The sequence below is a fragment of the Camellia sinensis genome, unplaced genomic scaffold (genome assembly GCF_055761805.1).
Source record: "Camellia sinensis isolate YWXY unplaced genomic scaffold, ASM5576180v1 Unanchor2, whole genome shotgun sequence".
NCBI lineage: Eukaryota > Viridiplantae > Streptophyta > Magnoliopsida > Ericales > Theaceae > Camellia > Camellia sinensis.
In genome coordinates, this window is record NW_028129079.1 from 9,393,039 (window position 1) to 9,412,231 (window position 19,193).

Here is a 19,193-nt window from a genome sequence, read left to right on the forward strand (position 1 = left end):
CCATTTTTAATTTTATGCAACTTTCACTTTTATTTTTATTCAACTTCCATTTTTATTCAATTTACTTTTCTATTAAACTTCCTTTTTTATTTAATTTCCAAATAGATCGTTAAGGTATAGTGGTTTCTTTAATGAACTTCCATTTTTAATTTTATGGAACTTCCATTTTTATTTTTATTCAGCTTCCATTTTTATTCAAGTTATTTTTCTGTTCAACTTCCTTTTTTATTTAATTTCCAAATAGATCGTTAAGGTATAGTGGTTTCTTGAATGACCTTCCATTTTTAATTTTCTGCAACTTCTATTTTTATTTTTATTTAACTTCCTTTTTTTATTCAAGTTTCTTTTCTACTCAACTTCCTTTTTTATGTAATTTCCAAATAGATCGTTAAGGTATAGTGATTTCTGGATTGAACATCCATTTTTAATTTTCTGCAACTTCCATTTTTATTTTTATTCAACTTCCTTTTCTATTTAATTTCCAAATAGACCGTTAAGGTATATTGGTTTCTCGAATAAACTTCCATTTTTAATTTTCTGCAACTTCCATTTTTATTTTTATTCAACTTCCATTTTTATTCAATTTCCTTTTCTATTAAACATCCTTTTTTATTTAATTTCCAAATAGATCGTGAAGGTATAGTGGTATCTTGAATGAACTTCCATTTTTAATTTTATGCAACTTCCATTTTTATTTTTATTCGATTTCCATTTTTATTCAAGTCATTTTTCTATTCAACTTTCTTTTTTATTTAATTTCCAAATAGATCATTAAGGTATAGTGGTTTCTTGAATGAACTTCCATTTTTAATTTTCTGCAACTTCCATTTTTATTTTTATTTAACTTCTTTTTTCAATCAAGTTTCTTTCTACTCAACTTCCTTTTTTATTTAATTTCCAAATAGATCGTTAAGGTATACTGGTTTCGAGATTGAACTTCTATTTTTAATTTTCTGCGACTTCCATTTTTATTTTTATTCAACTTCCATTTTTATTCAATTTACTTTCCTATTAAACTTCCTTTTTTATTTAATTTCCAACTAGACCGTTAAGGTATAGTGGTTTCTTTAATGTACTTCCATTTTTAATTTTATGGAACTTTCATTTTTATTTTTATTCGGCTTTCATTTTTATTCAAGCCATTTTTCTATTCAACTTCCTTTTTTATTTAATTTCCAAATAGATGGTTAAGGTATAGTGGTTTCTTGAATTAACTTCCATTTTTAATTTTCTTCAACTTCCATTTTTATTTTTATTTAACTTCCTTTTGTATTCAAGTTTTTTTCTACTCAACATCCTTTTTTATTTAATTTCCAAATAGATCGTCAAGGTATAGTGGTTTCTGGATTGAACTTCCATTTTTATTTTTATTCAACTTCCATTTTCATTCAATTTACTTTTATATTAAACTTCCTTTTTTATTTAATTTCCAAACATATCATTAAGGTATAGTGGTTTCTTGAATGAACTTCCAATTTTAATTTTCTGCAACTCCCATTTTTATTTCTATTCAACTTCTTTTTTTATTCAAGTTTCTTTTCTATTCAACTTCCTTTTTTATTTAATTTCCTAATAGATCGTTAAGGTATAGTGGTTTCTTGAATGAACTTTCATTTCTAATTTTCTGCAACTTCCATTTTTATTTTTATTCAACTTCCATTTTTATTCATGTTATTTTTCTATTCAACTTCATTTTTTATTTAATTTCCAAATAGATCGTTAAGGTATAATGGTTTCTTGAATGAATATCCATTTTTAATTTTCTGCAACTTTCGCTTTTATTTGTATTCAACTTCCATTTTTATTCAATTTACTTTTCTATTAAACTTCATTTTTTATTTAATTTCCAAATAGATCGTTAAGGTATAGTGGTTTCTTTAATGAACTTCCATTTTTAATTTTATGGAACTTCCATTTTTATTTTTATTCAGCTTCCATTTTTATTCAAGTTATTTTTCTATTCAACTTCCTTTTTTATTTAATTTCCAAATAGATCGTAAAGGTATAGTGCTTTTTTTAATGAACTTCCATTTTTAATTTTCTGCAACTTCCATTTTTATTTCTATTCAACTTCTTTTTTTATTCAAGTTTCTTTTCTATTCAACTTCCTTTATTATTTAATTTCCAAAAAGATCGTTAAGGTACACTGGTTTCTAGATTGAACTTTCATTTTTAATTTTATTCAACTTTCACTTTTATTTTTATTCAACTTCCATTTTTATACAATTTACTTTTCTATTAAACTTCCTTTTTAATTTAATTTCAAAATAGATCGTTAAGGTATAGTGGTTTCCTTAATGAACTTCCATTTTTAATTTTATGGAACTTCCATTTTTATTTTTATTCAGCTTCCATTTTTATTCAAGTTATTTTTCTATTCAACTTCCTTTTTTTATTTAATTTCCAAATAGATCGTTAAGGTATAGTGGTTTCTTGAATGAACTTCCATTTTTTATTTTCTGCAACTTCCATTTTTATTTCTATTCAACTTCTTTTTTTATTCAAACTTCTTTTCTATTCAACTACCTTTTTTATTTAATTTCCAAATAGATCGTTAAGGTATAATGGTTTCCGGATTGAACTTACATTTTCCACTTTATGCAACTTTAATTTTTATTTTTATTCAACTTTCATTTTTACTCAATTTTTTTTTCTGTTAGAGTTACTTTTTTATTTAATTTCCAAATAGATCGTTAAGGTATAGTGGTTTCTTTAATAAACTTCATTTTAAATTTTATGCAACTTTCATATTTATTTTTATTCAACTTCCATGTTTATTCAAGTTATTTTTCTATTCAACTTCCTTTTTTATTTAATTTCCAAATAGATCGTTAAGGTATAGTGGTTTCTTGAATGAACTTCCATTTTTAATTTTCTGCAACTTCCATTTTTACTTTTATTCAACTTCCATTTTTATTCAAGCTATTTTTCTATTCAACTTCATTTTTTATTTAATTTCCAAATAGATCGTTAAGGTATAGTGGTTTCTTGAATGAACTTCCATTTTTAATTTTCTGCAACTTTCACTTTTATTTGTATTCAACTTCCATTTTTATTCAATTTACTTTCCTATTAAACTTCCTTTTTTATTTAATTTCCAAATAGATCGTTATGGTATAGTGGTTTCTTTAATGAACTTCCATTTTTAATTTTATGGAACTTCCATTTTTATTTTTATTCAGCTTCCATTTTTATTCAAGTTATTTTTCTATTCAACTTCCTTTTTTTTTAATTTCCAAATAGATTGTAACGGTATAGTGGTTTCTTGAAAGAACTTCTATTTTTAATTTTCTGCAACTTCCATTTTTATTTCTATTCAACTTCTTTTTTTATTCAAGTTTCTTTTCTATTCAACTTCCTTTCTTATTTAATTTCCAAAAAGATCGTTAAGGTACACTGGTTTCTGGATTGAACTTCCATTTTTAATTTTATGCGACTTTCACTTTTATTTTTATTCAACTTCCATTTTTATTCAATTTACTTTTCTATTAAACTTCCTTTTTTATTTAATTTCCGAATAGATCGTTAAGGTATAGTGGTTTCTTTAATAAACTTCCATTTTTAATTTTATGGAACTTCCATTTTTATTTTTATTCAGCTTCCATTTTTATTCAAGTTATTTTTCTGTTCAACTTCCTTTTTTATTTAATTTCCAAATAGATCGTTAAGGTATAGTGGTTTCTTGAATGACCTTCCATTTTTAATTTTCTGCAACTCCCATATTTATTTTTATTTAACCTCCTTTTTTTATTCAAGCTTCTTTTCTACTCAACTTCCTTTTTTATGTAATTTCCAAATAGATCGTTAAGGTATAGTGGTTTCTGGATTGAACATCCATTTTTAATTTTCTGCAACTTCCATTTTTATTTTTATTCAACTTCCTTTTTTATTTAATTTCCAAATAGATCTTTAAGGTATGTTGGTTTCTTTAATAAACTTCCATTTTTAATTTTATGGAACTTCCATTTTTATTTTTATTCAGCTTCCATTTTTATTCAAGTTATTTTTCTGTTCAACTTCCTTTTTTATTTAATTTCCAAATAGATCATTAAGGTATAGTGGTTTCTTGAATGAACTTCCATTTTTAATTTTCTGCAACTTCCATTTTTGTTTTTATTTAACTTCTTTTTTCAATTAAGTTTCTTTTCTACTCAACTTTCTTTTTTATTTAATTTCCAAATAGATCGTTAAGGTATACTGGTTTCTAGATTGAACTTCTATTTTTAATTTTCTGCGACTTCCATTTTTATTTTTATTCAAATTTCATTTTTATTCAATTTACTTTTCTATTAAACTTCCTTTTTTATTTAATTTCCAAATAGACCGTTAAGGTATAGTGGTTTCTTTAATGAACTTCCATTTTTAATTTTATGGAACATTCATTTTTATTTTTATTCGGCTTCCATTTTTATTCAAGCTATTTTTCTATTCAACTTCCTTTTTTATTTAATTTCCAAATAGATGGTTAAGGTATAGTGGTTTCTTGAATTAACTTCCATTTTTATTTTTCTTTAACTTCCTTTTTTATTCAAGTTTTTTTTCTACTCAACTTCCTTTTTTATTTAATTTCCAAATAGATCGTCAAGGTATAGTGGTTTCTGGATTGAACTTCCATTTTTATTTTTATTCAACTTCCATTTTCATTCAATTTACTTTTATAGTAAACTTCCTTTTTTATTGAATTTTCAAACATAACATTAAGGTATAGTGGTTTCTTGAATGAACTTCCAATTTTAATTTTCTGCAACTTCCATTTTTATTTCTATTCAACTTCTTTTTTTATTCAAGTTTCTTTTCTATTCAACTTCCTTTTTTATTTAATTTCCTAATAGATCGTTAAGGTATAGTGGTTTCTTGAATGAACTTCCATTTTTAATTTTCTGCAACTTCCGTTTGTATTTTTATTCAACATCCATTTTTATTCATGTTATTTTTTTATTCAACTTCATTTTTTATTTAATTTCCAAATAGATCGTTAATGTATAGTGGTTTCTTGAATGAACTTCCATTTTTAATTTTCTGCAGCTTTCGCTTTTATTTGTATTCAACTTCCATTTCTATTCAATTTACTTTTCTATTAAACTTCCTTTTTTATTTAATTTCCAAATAGATCGTTAAGGTATAGTGGTTTCTTTAATGAACTTCCATTTTTAATTTTACGGAACTTCCATTTTTATTTTTATTCGGCTTCCATTTTTATTCTAGTTATTTTTCTATTCAACTTCCTTTTTTATTTAATTTCCAAATAGATCGTAAAGGTATAGTGGTTTCTTGAATGAACTTCCATTTTTAATTTTCTGCAACTTCCATTTTTATTTCTATTCAACTTCTTTTTTTTTTCAAGTTTCTTTTCTATTCAACTTCCTTTTTTATTTAATTTCCAAAAAGATCGTTAAGGTACACTGGTTTCTGTATTGAACTTCCATTTTTAATTTTTTGCAACTTTCACTTTTATTTTTATTCAACTTCCATTTTTATTCAATTTATTTTTCTATTAAACTTCATTTTTTATTTAATTTCCAAATAGATCGTTAAGGTATAGTGGTTTCTTTAAAGAACTTCCATTTTTAATTTTATGGAACTTCCATTTTTATTTTTATTCAGCTTCCATTTTTATTCAAGTTATTTTTCTATTCAACTTCCTTTTTTATTTAATTTCCGAATAGATCGTTAAGGTATAGTGGTTTCTTGCATGAACTTCCATTTTTAATTTTCTGCAACTTCCATTTTTATTTTTATTTAACTTCCTTTTTTATTCAATTTTCTTTTCTACTCAACTTCCTTTTTTTTGTAATTTCCAAATAGATCGTTAAGGTATACTGGTTTCTGGATTGAACTTCCATTTTTAATTTTCTGCAACTTCCATTTTAATTTTTATTCAACTTCCACTTTTATTCAATTTACTTTTCTATTAAACTTCCTCTTTTATTTAATTTCCAAATAGATCGTTAAGGTATAGTGGTTTCTTTAATGAACTTCCATTTTTAATTTTACGGAACTTCCATTTTTATTTTTATTCGGCTTCCATTTTATTCTAGTTATTTTTCTATTCAACTTCCTTTTTTATTTAATTTCCAAATAGATCGTAAAGGTATAGTGGTTTCTTGAATGAACTTCCATTTTTAATTTTCTGCAACTTCCATTTTTATTTCTATTCAACTTCTTTTTTTTTTCAAGTTTTTCTTTTCTATTCAACTTCCTTTTTTATTTAATTTCCAAAAAGATCGTTAAGGTACACTGGTTTCTGTATTGAACTTCCATTTTTAATTTTTTGCAACTTTCACTTTTATTTTTATTCAACTTCCATTTTTATTCAATTTATTTTTCTATTAAACTTCATTTTTTATTTAATTTCCAAATAGATCGTTAAGGTATAGTGGTTTCTTTAAAGAACTTCCATTTTTAATTTTATGGAACTTCCATTTTTATTTTTATTCAGCTTCCATTTTTATTCAAGTTATTTTTCTATTCAACTTCCTTTTTTATTTAATTTCCGAATAGATCGTTAAGGTATAGTGGTTTCTTGCATGAACTTCCATTTTTAATTTTCTGCAACTTCCATTTTTATTTTTATTTAACTTCCTTTTTTATTCAATTTTCTTTTCTACTCAACTTCCTTTTTTTTGTAATTTCCAAATAGATCGTTAAGGTATACTGGTTTCTGGATTGAACTTCCATTTTTAATTTTCTGCAACTTCCATTTTAATTTTTATTCAACTTCCACTTTTATTCAATTTACTTTTCTATTAAACTTCCTCTTTTATTTAATTTCCAAATAGATCGTTAAGGTATAGTGGTTTCTTTAATGAACTTCCATTTTTAATTTTATGGAACTTCCATTTTTATTTTTATTCAGTTTCCATTTTTGTTCAAGTTATTTTTCTATTCAACTTCGTTTTTTATTTAATTTCCAAATAGATCGTTAAGGTATAGTGGTTTCTTGAATTAACTTCCATTTTTAATTTTCTGCAACTTCCATTTTTCTTATTATTTTACTTCCTTTTTTATTCAAGTTTCTTTTCTACTGAACTTCCTTTTTTATTTAATTTCCCAATAGATCGTTAAGGTATAATGGTTTATGCATTGAACTCACGTTTTTAATTTTATGCAACTTTCATTTTTTTTTAATTCAACTTCCATTTTTATTCATTTTTCTTTTCTATTCAACTTCCTTTTTTATTTAATTTCCAAATTGATCGTTGAGGTATAGTGGTTTCTTTAATGAACGTCCATTTTTAATTTTATGGAACTTCCATTTTTATTTTTATTCAGCTTCCATTTTTATTCTAGCTATTTTTCTATTCAACATCCTTTCTTATTTAATTTCCAAATACATCATTAAGGTATAGTGGTTTCTTGAATTAACTTCCATTTTTAATTTTCTGCAACTTCTATTTTTATTTTTATTTCACTTCCTTTTTTATTCAAGTTTCTTTTTCTACTAAACTTCCTTTTTTATTTAATTTCCAAATAGATCGTCAAGGTATAGTGGTTTCTGGATTGAACTTCCATTTTTATTTTTATTCAACTTCCATTTTTATTCAATGTACTTTTCTACTGAACTTCCTTTTTTATTTAATTTCCACATAGATCCTTAAGGTATAGTGGTTTCTTGAATGAACTTACATTTTTAATTTTCTGCAACTTCCATTTTTATTTTTATTCGACTTCCATTTTTATTCAAGTTATTTTTCTATTAAACTTCCTTTTTTATTTAATTTCCCAATAGATCGTTAAGGTATATTGGTTTCTTGAATGAACTTCCAGTTTTAATTTTCTGCAACTTCCATTTTATTCAAGTTATTTTTCTATTCAACTTCCTTTTTTATTTAATTTCCGAATAGATCGTTAAGGTATAGTGGTTTCTTGCATGAACTTCCATTTTTAATTTTCTGCAACTTCCATTTTTATTTTTATTTAACTTCCTTTTTTATTCAATTTTCTTTTCTACTCAACTTCCTTTTTTATGTAATTTCCAAATAGATCGTTAAGGTATACTGGTTTCTGGATTGAACTTCCATTTTTAATTTTCTGCAACTTCCATTTTAATTTTTATTCAACTTCCAGTTTTATTCAATTTACTTTTCTATTAAACTTCCTATTTTATTTAATTTCCAAATAGATCGTTAAGGTATAGTGGTTTCTTTAACGAACTTCCATTTTTAACTTTATGGAACTTCCATTTTTATTTTTATTCAGTTTCCATTTTTGTTCAAGTTATTTTTCTATTCAACTTCGTTTTTTATTTAATTTCCAAATAGATCGTTAAGGTATAGTGGTTTCTTGAATTAACTTCCATTTTTAATTCTCTGCAACTTCCATTTTTCTTATTATTTTACTTCCTTTTTTATTCAAGTTTCTTTTCTACTGAACTTCCTTTTTTATTTAATTTCCCAATAGATCGTTAAGGTATAATGGTTTCTGGATTGAACTCACGTTTTTAATTTTATGCAACTTTCATTTTTTTTTTTAATTCAACTTCCATTTTTATTCATTTTTCTTTTCTATTCAACTTCCTTTTTTATTTAATTTCCAAATTGATCGTTGAGGTATAGTGGTTTCTTTAATGAACTTCCATTTTTATTCTAGCTATTTTTCTATTCAACATCCTTTTTTATTTAATTTCCAAATATATCGTTAAGGTATAGTGGTTTCTTGAATTAACTTCCATTTTTAATTTTCTGCAACTTCTATTTTTATTTTTATTTCACTTCCTTTTTTATTCAAGTTTCTTTTTCTACTCAACTTCCTTTTTTATTTAATTTCCAAATAGATCGTCAAGGTATAGTGGTTTCTGGATTGAACTTCCATTTTTATTTTTATTCAACTTCCATTTTTATTCAATGTACTTTTCTACTGAACTTCCTTTTTTATTTAATTTCCAAATAGATCGTTAAGGTATAGTGGTTTCTTGAATGAACTTCCATTTTTAATTTTCTGCAACTTCCATTTTTATTTTTATTCGACTCCCATTTTTATTCAAGTTATTTTTCTATTCAACTTCCTTTTTTATTTAATTTCCCAATAGATCGTTAAGGTATAGTGGTTTCTTGAATGAACTTCCATTTTTAATTTTCTGCAACTTCCATTTTTATTCAAGTTATTTTTCTATTCAACTTCCTCTTTTATTTAATGTCCAAATAGATCGTTAAGGTATAGTGGTTTCTTGAATGAACTTCCATTTTTAATTTTCTGCAACTTCCATTTTTATTCTTATTTAACTTCCTTTTTCAATCAGTTTCTTTTCTACTCAACTTCTTTTTTTATTTAATTTCCAAATAGATCGTTAAGGTATACTGGTTTCTGGATTGAACTTTCATTTTTAATTTTATGCAACTTTCATTTTTAATTTTATTCAACTTTCATTTTTATTTTTATTCAACTTCCATTTTTTTTCAATTTACGTTTCTATTAAACTTCCTTTTTTATTTAATTTCCAAATAGATCGTTAAGGTATAGTGGTTTCTTGAATGAACTTCCATTTTTAATTTCTGTAACTTCCATTTTTATTTTTATTCGACTTCCATTTTTGTTCAAGTTATTTTTTCTATTCAACTTCCTTTTTTATTTAATTTCCAAATAGATCGTTAAGGTATAGTGGTTTCTTGAATGAACTTCCATTTTTATTTTTATTCGACTTCCATTTTTGTTCAACTTATTTTTCTATTCAACTTCCTTTTTTATTTAATTTCCAAATAGATCGTTAAGGTATAGTGGTTTCTTGAATGAACTTCCAATTTTAATTTTCTGCAACTTCCATTTTTTATTTCTATTCAACTTCTTTTTTTATTCAAGTTTCTTTTCTATTGAACTTCATTTTTTATTTAATTTCCAAATAGATCGTTAAGGTATACTGGTTTCCGGATTGAACTTCCATTTTTAATTTTATGAAACTTTCACTTTTATTTTTATTCAACTTCCATTTTTAATCAATTTACTTTTCTATTAATCTTCCTTTTTTATTTAATTTCCAAATAGATCGTTAAGGTATAGTGGTTTTTTAATGAACTTCCATTTTTAATTTTATTGAACTTCCATTTTTATTTTTATTCAGCTTCCATTTTTATTCAAGTTATTTTTCTATTCAACTTCCTTTTTTATTTAATTTCCAAATTGATCGTTAAGGTATAGTGGTTTCTTGACTGAACTTTCATTTTTAATTTTCGGCAACTTCCATTTTTATTCAAGTTTCTTTTCTATTAAACTTCCTTTTTTATTTAACTTCCAAATATATCGTGAAGTTATAGTAGTTTCTGGATTGAACTTCCATTTTTATTTTTATTCAACTTCAATTTTTATTCAATTTACTTTTCTATTAAACTTCCTCTTTTATTTATTTTCCAAATATATCGTTATGGTATAGTTGTTTCTTGAATGAACTTCCAATTTTAATTTTCTGCAAATTCCATTTTTATTTCTATTCAACTTCTTTTTTTATTCAATCTTCTTTTCTCTTCAACTTCCTTTTTTATTTAATTTCCAAATAGATCGTTAAGGTATAATGGTTTCTGGATTGAACTTACATTTTTAATTTTATACAATTTTCATATTTATTTTTATTCAACTTCCATTTTAATTCAATTTTCGTTTCTATTAAAGTTCCTTTTTTATTTAATTTCCAAAAAGATCGTTAAGGTATAGTGGTTTCTTTAATGAACTTCCATTTTTAATTTTATGCTACTTCCATTTTTATTTTTATTCAACTTCCATTTTCATCCAAGTTATCTTTCTATTCAACTTCCTTTTTTATTTAATTTGCTAATAGATCGTTAAGGTATAGTGCTTTCTTGAATGAACTTCCATTTTTAATTTTCTGCAACTTCCATTTTTATTTTTATTCAACTTCCATTGTTATTCAATTTACTTTTCTATTAAACTTCCTTTTTTATTGAATTTCCAAATAGATCGTTAAGGTATAGTGGTATCTAGAATGAACGTCCATTTTTAATTTTATGCAACTTCCATTTTTATTTTTATTCGACTTCCATTTTTATCCAAGTCATTTTTCTGTTCAAATTCCTTTTTTATTTAATTTTCAAATAGAATGTTAAAGTATAGTGGTTTCTTGAATGAACTCCCATTTTTAATTTTCTGCAACTTCCATTGTAATTTTTATTTAACTTCCTTTTTCAATAAAGTTTCTTTTCTACTCAACTTCCTTTTTTATTTAATTTCCAAATAGATCGTTAAGGTATACTGGTTTCTGGATTGAACTTCTATTTTAAATTTTCTGGAAGTTCCATTTTATTTTTTATTCAACTTTCATTTTTATTCAATTTACTTTTCTATTAAACTTCCATTTTTATTTAATTTCCAAATAGATCGTTAAGGTATAGTGGTTTCTTTAATAAACTTCCATTTTTATTTTTATTCAGCTTCCATTTTATTCAAGTTATTTTTCTATTCGACTTCCTTTTTTATTTAATTTCCAAATAGATCGTTAAGGTATAGTGGTTTCTTGAATGAACTTCCATTTTTAATTTTCTGCAACTTTCATTTTTATTTTTATTTAACTTCCTTTTTCAATCAAGTTTCTTTTCTACTCAATTTCCTTTTTTATTTAATTTCCAAATAGATCGTTAAGGTATACTGGTTTCTGGATTGAATTTCTATTTTTAATTTTCTGGAACTTCCATTTTTATTCAATTTACTTTTATATTAAACTTCTTTTTTATTTAATTTCCAAATAAATCGTTCAGGTATAGTGGTTTCTTTAATGAACTTCCATTTTTAATTTTATGGAACTTCCATTTTTATTTTTATTCAGCTTCCATTTTTGTTCAATTTATTTTTCTATTCAACTTCCTTTTTTACTTAATTTCAAAATAGATCGTTAACGTATAGTGGTTTTTGGATTGAACTTCCATTTTTAATTTTATCCAACTTTCATTTTTATTTTTATTCAATTTCCATTTTTATTCAATTTACTTTTCTATTAAACTTCCTTTTTTATTTAATTTCCAAATAGATCGTTAAGGTATAGTGGTTTCTTGAATGAATTTCCATTTTTAATTTGCAGCAACTTCCATTTTCATTTCTATTTAACTTCCTTTTTCATTCTAGTTTCTTTTCTACTCAACTTCCTTTTTTATTTAATTTCCAAAAAGATCGTTAAGGTATAGTGGTTTTTGGATTGAACTTCCATTTTTAATTTTATTCAACTTTCGTTTTTATTTTTATTCAATTTCCATTTTTATTCAATTTACTTTTCTATTAAACTTCCTTTTTTATTTAATTTCAAAATATATCGTTAAGATATAGTGGTTTCTTAAATTTACTTCCATTTTTAATTTTCTGCAACATCCATTTTTATTTTTATTCGACTTCCATTTTTATTCAAGTTATTTTTCTATTCAACTTCCTTTTTTATTTAATTTCCAAATAGATCGTAAAGGTATAGTGGTTTCCTGGATGAACTTCTATTTTTAATTTTCTGAAACTTCCATTTTTATTCTTATTTAACTTCCTTTTTCAATCAGTTTCTTTTCTACTCAATTTCCTTTTTTATTTAATTTCCAAATTGAACGTTAAGGTATAGTGGTTTCTGGATTGAAGTTTCATTTTTAATTTTATGCAACTTTCATTTTTATTTTTATTCAACTTCCATTTATATTCAATTTACTTTTCTATTAAACTTCCTTTTTTATTTAATTTCCAAATAGATCGTTAAAGTATAGTGGTTTCTTGAATGAACTTCCATTTTTAATTTTCTGCAACTTCCATTTTTATTTTTATTCGACAACCATTGTTATTCAAGTTATATTTCTATTCAACTTCTCTTTTAATTAATTTCCAAATAGATCGTTAAGGTATAATTGTTTCTTAAATGAACTTCCAATTATAATTTTCTGTAACTTCTATTTTTATTTCTATTCAACTTTTTTTTATTCAAGTTTCTTTTCTATTCAATTTCCTTTTTTATTTAATTTTCAAATAGATTGTTAAGGTATGCTGGTTTATGGATTGAACTTCCATTTTAAATTTTATGAAACTTTCACTTTTATTTTTATTCAACTTTGATTTTTAATCAATTTACTTTTCTATTAATCATCCTTTTTTATTTAATTTCCAAATAGAGCGTTAAGGTATAGTGGTTTCTTTAATGAACTTCCTTTTTTAATTTTATGGAACTTCCATTTTTAACTTTATTCAGCTTCCATTTTTATTCAAGTTATTTTTCAATTCAACTTCCTTTTTTATTTAACTTCCAAATAGATCGTTAAGGTATAGTGGTTTCTTGAATGAACTTCAATTTTTAATTTTGTGCAACTTCCATTTTTATTTTTATTTAACTTCCTTTTTTATTCATGTTTCTTTTCTATTCAAACTTCCTTTTTTATTTAATTTCCAAATAGATCGTTAAGGTGTACTGGTTTCTGGATTGAACTTCCATTTTTAATTTTCTGCAACTTCCATTTTTATTTTTATTCGACTTCCATTTTTATTCAATTTACTTTTCTATTAAACTTCCATTTTTATTTAATTTCCAAATAGATCGTTAAGGTATAGTGGTTTCTTTAATGAACTTCCATTTTTAATTTTATGGAACTTCCATTTTTATTTTTATTCAGCTTCCATTTTCATTCAAGTTATTTTTCTATTCAACTTCCTTTTTTATTTAATTTCCAAATAGATCGTTAAGGTATAGTGGTTTCTTGAATTAACTTCCATTTTTAATTTTCTGCAACTTCCATTTTTATTTTTAAGTAACTTCTATTTTTATTCAAGTTACTTTTTCTATTCAACTTCCTTTTTTTATTTAATTTCTAAATAGATCGTCAACGTATAGTGGTTTCTAGATTGAACTTCCATTTTTAATTTTATGCAACTGACATTTTTTGTATTCAATTTCCATTTTTATTCAATTTACTTTTCTATTAAACTTCCTTTTTTATTTAATTTCCGAATAGATCGGTAAGGTATAGTGGTTTCTCGAATGAATTTCCATTTTTAATTTGCTACAACTTCCATTTTTTTTTTATTTAACTTCATTTTTTATTGTAGTTTCTTTTCTACTCAACTTCCTTTTTTATTTAATTTACAAATAGATCGTTAAGGTATAGTGTTTTCTGGATTGAACTTCCATTTTTAATTTTATGCAACTTTCATTTTTATTTTTATTCAATTTTCATTTTTTTTTCAATTTACTTTTCTATTAAAGTTCCTTTTTTATTTAATTTCCAAATAGATCGTTAAGGTATAGTGGTTTCCTGAATGAACTTCCATTTTTAATTTTCTGCAACTTCCATTTTTACTTTTATTCGACTTTCATTTTTATTCAAGTTATTTTTCTATTCAACTTTCTTTTTTATTTAATTTCCAAATAGATCGTTAAGGTACAGTGGTTTCTGGAATGAACTTGTATTTTTAATTTTCTGCAACTTTCATTTTTATTTTTATTTAACTTCATTTTTCAATCAGTTTCTTTTCTACTCAACTTCCTTTGTTATTTAATTTCCAAATAGAACGTTAAGTTATAGTGGTTTCTGGATTGAACTTTCATTTTTAATTTTATGCAACTTCCATTTTTAATTTTATTCCACATCCATTTTTATTCAATTTACTTTTCTATTAAACTTTCTTTTTTATTTAATTTCCAAATGGATCGTTAAGGTATAGTGGTTTATTGAATGAACTTCCAATTTTAGTATTTTGCAACTTCCATTTTTATTTCTATTCAACTTCTTTTTTTATTCAAGCTTCTTTTCTATTCAACGTCCTTTTTTATTTAATTTCCAAATAGATCGTTAAGGTATAATGGTTTCTGGATTGAACTTACATTTTTAATTTTATGCAACTTTCATTTTTATTTTTATTCAACTTCCATTTTTATTCGATTTTCTTTTCTATTAAAGTTCCTTTTTTATTTAATTTCCAAATTGATCGTTAAGGTATAGTGGTTTCTTTAATGAACTTCCATTTTTAATTTTATGCAACTTCCATTTTTATTTTTATTCAACTTCCATTTTTATTCAAGTTATTCTTCTATTCAACTTCCTTTTTTATTTAATTTCCTAATAGATCGTTAAGGTATAGTGGTTTCTTGAATGAACTTCCATTTTTAATTTTCAGCAACTTCCATTTTTATTTTTATTCAACTTCCATTTTTATTCAATTTACTTTTCTATTAAACTTCCTTTTTTATTTAATTTCCAAATAGATCGTTATGGTATAGTGGTTTCTTTAATGAACTTTCATTTTTAATTTTATGGAACTTCCATTTTTATTTTTATTCAGCTTCCATTTTTATTCAAGTTATTTTTCTATTCAACTTCATTTTTTGTTTAATTTCCAAATAGATCGTTAAGGTATAGTGGTTTTCTTGAATTAGCTTCCATTTTTAATTTTCGGCGACTTCCATTTTTATTTTTAAGTAACTTCCATTTTTATTTAAGTAACTTTTGTATTCAACTTCCTTTTTTATTTAATTTCCAAATAGATCGTTAAGGTATAGTGGTTTCTTAAATGAACTTCCATTTTTGTTTTTATTCGACTTCCATTTTTATTCAAGTCATTTTTCTATTCAACTTCATTTTTTATTTAATTTCCTAATAGGTCGTTAAGGTATAGTAGTATCTTGAATGAACTTCCATTTTTAATTTTCTGCAACATCCATTTTTATTTCTATTCAGCTTCCATTTTTTTTCAAGTTATTTTTCTATTCAACTTCCTTTTTTATTTAATTTCCAAATAGATGGTTAACGTATAATGGTTTCTTGAATTAACTTCCATATTTAATTTTCTGCAACTTCCATTTTTATTTTTATTTAACTTCCTTTCTTATTCAAGTTTCATTTCTACTCAACTTCCTTTTTTATTTAATTTCCAAATAGATCGTCAAGGTATAGTGGTTTCTGGATTTAACTTCCATTTTTATTTTTATTCAACTTCCATTTTTATTCAATTTACTTTTCTATTAAACTTCCTTTTTTATTTAATTTCGAAATATATCGTTAAGGTATAGTGGTTTCATGAATGAACTTCCAATTTTTATCTTCTGCAACTTCCATTTTTATTTCTATTCAACTTTTTTTATTCAAGCTTCTTTTCTATTCAACTTCCTTTTTTATTTAATTTCCAAATAGATCGTTAAGGTATAACGGTTTCTGGATTGAACTTACATTTTTAATTTTCTGCAACATCCATTTTTATTTCTATTCAGCTTCCATTTTTATTCAAGTTATTTTTCTATTCAAATACCTTTTTTATTCAATCTCCAAATAGATCTTTAAGGTATAGTGGTTTCTTGAATTAACTTCCATTTTTAATTTTCTGCAACTTCCATTTTTATTTTCAAGTAACTTCCATTTTTATTCAAGTTACTTTTCTATTCAACTTCCTTTTTTATTTAATTTCCAAATAGAACATTAACGTATAGTGGTTTCTGGATTGAACTTCCATTTTTTATTTTATGCAACTGTCATTTTTATTTTTATTCAATTTCCATTTTTGTCGAATTTACTTTTCTATTAAACTATTTTTTTTATTTAATTTCCAAATAGATCGTTAAGGTATAGTGGTTTCTTGAATGAATTTCCATTTTTAATTTGCTTCAACTTCAATTTTTATTTTTATTTAACTTCACTTTTCATTTTTATTTAACTTCACTTTTCATTCCAGTTTCTTTTCTACTCAACTTCCTTTTTTATTTAATTTCCAAATTGATCGTTAAAGTATACTGGTTTCTGGATTGAACTTCCATTTTTAATTTTATGCAACTTTCATTTTTATTTTTATTCAATTTCCATTTTTTTTCAATTTACATTTCTATTAAACTTCCTTTTTTATTTAATTTCCAAATAGATCGTTAAGGTATAGTGGTTTCTTGAATGAACATCCATTTTTAATTTTCTGCAACTTCCATTTTTTTTGTTATTCGGCTTCCATTTTTATTCAAGATATTTTTTCGATTCAACATCCTTTTTTATTTAATTTCCGAATAGATCGTTAAGGTATAGTGATTTCTTGAATGAACTTCCATTTTTAATTTTCTGCAAATTCCATTTTTATTTTTGTTTAACTTCCTTTTTCAATCAGTTTCTTTTCTACTCAACTTCCTTTTTTATTTAATTTCCAAATAGATCGTTAAGGTATAGTGGTTTCTTGAATGAACATCCATTTTTAATTTTCTGTAACTTCCATTTTTATTGTTATTCGGCTTCCATTTTTATTCAAGATATTTTTTCGATTCAACTTCCTTTTTTATTTAATTTCCAAATAGATCGTTAAGGTATAGTGGTTTCTTGAATGAATTTCCATTTTTAATTTTCTGCAACATCCATTTTTATTTTTATTTAACTTCCTTTTTCAATCAGTTTCTTTTCTACTCAACTTCCTTTTTTATTTAATTTCCAAATAGATCGTTAAGGTATAGTGGTTTCTTCAATGAATTTCCATTTTTAATTTTCTGCAACTTCCATTTTTATTTTTAAGTAACTTCCATTTTTATTCAAGTTACTTTTCTATTCAACTTCCTTTTTTATTTAATTTCCAAATAGATCGTTAACGTATAGTGGTTTCTGGATTGAACTTCCATTTTTAATTTTATGCAACTTTCACTTTTATTTTTATTCAATTTTCATTTTTATTCAATTTACTTTTCTATTAAACTTCCTTTTTTATTTAATTTCCAAATAGATCGTTAAGGTATAGTGCTTTCTTGAATGAATTTCCAATTTTAATTTCCTCCAACTTCCATTTTTATTTTTATTCAACTTCCATTTTTATTCAATTTACTTATCTATTAAACTTTCTTTTTTATTTAATTTCCAAATAGATCGTTAAGGTATAGTGGTTTCTTGAAAGAACTTCCAATTTTAATTTTCTGCAACTTCCATTTTTATTTCTATCCAACTTCTTTTTTTATTCAAGCTTCTTTTCTATTCAACTTCCTTTTTTTATTTAATTTTCAAATAGATCGTTAAGGTATAATGGCTTCTTGATTGAACTTCAATTTTTAATGTTATGCAGCTTTCATTTTTATTTTTATTCAACTTCCATTTTTATTCAATTTTCTTTTCTATTAAAGTTCCTTTTTTATTTAATTTTCAAATAGATCGTTAAGGTATAATGGTTTCTTTAATAAACTTCCATTTTCAATTTTATGGAACTTCCATTTTTATTTTATTCGACTTCCATTTTTATTCAATTTATTTTTCTATTCAACTTCCTTATTTATTTAATTTCCTAATTGATCGTTAAGGTATATTGGTTTTTTGAATGAACTTCCATTTTTAATTTTCTGCAACTTCCATTTTTATTTTTATTCAATTTACTTTTCTATTCAACTTCCTTTTTTATTTACTTTCCAAATAGATCGTGAAGGTATAGTGGTATCTGGAATGAACTTCTATTTTTAATTTTATGCAACTTCCATTTTTATTTATATTCGACTTCCATTTTTACTCAAGTCATTTTTCTAATCAACTTTCTTTTTTATTTAATTTCCAAATAGATCGTTAAGGTATTGAGGTTTCTTCAATGAACTTCCATTTTTAATTTTCTGCAACTTCCATTTTTATTTTTATTCAACTTCCATTTTTATTCAATTTACTTTTCTATTAAACTTCCATTTTTATTGAATTTCCAAATAAATCGTTAAGGTATAGTGGTTTCTTTAATGAACTTCCATTTTTAATTTTATGGAACTAACATTTTTATTTTTATTCAGCTTCCGTTTTTATTCAAGTTATTTTTCTATTCAACTTCCTTTTTTATTTAATTTCCAAATAGATCGTTAAGGAATAGTGGTTTCTTGAATTAACTTCCATTTTTAATTTTCTGCAACTTCCATTTTTATTTTTATTTAACTTCCTTTTTTATTCAAGTTTCTTTTCTACTCAACTTCCTTTTTCATTTAATTTCCAAATAGATCGTCAAGGTATAGTGGTTTCTGGATTGAACTTACATTTTTATTTTTATTCAACTTCCATTTTTATTCAATTTACTTTTCTATTAAACTTCCTTTTTTATTTAATTTCCAAATATATCGTTAAGGTATAGTGGTTTCTTGAATGAACTTCCAATTTTAATTTTCTCCAACTTCCATTTTTATTTCTATTCAACTTCTTTTTTTATTCAAGCTTCTTTTCTATTCAACTTCCTTTTTTATTTAATTTCCAAATAGATCGTTAAGGTATAATGGCTTCTTGATTGAACTTCTATTTTTAATTTTATGCAGCTTTCATTTTTAT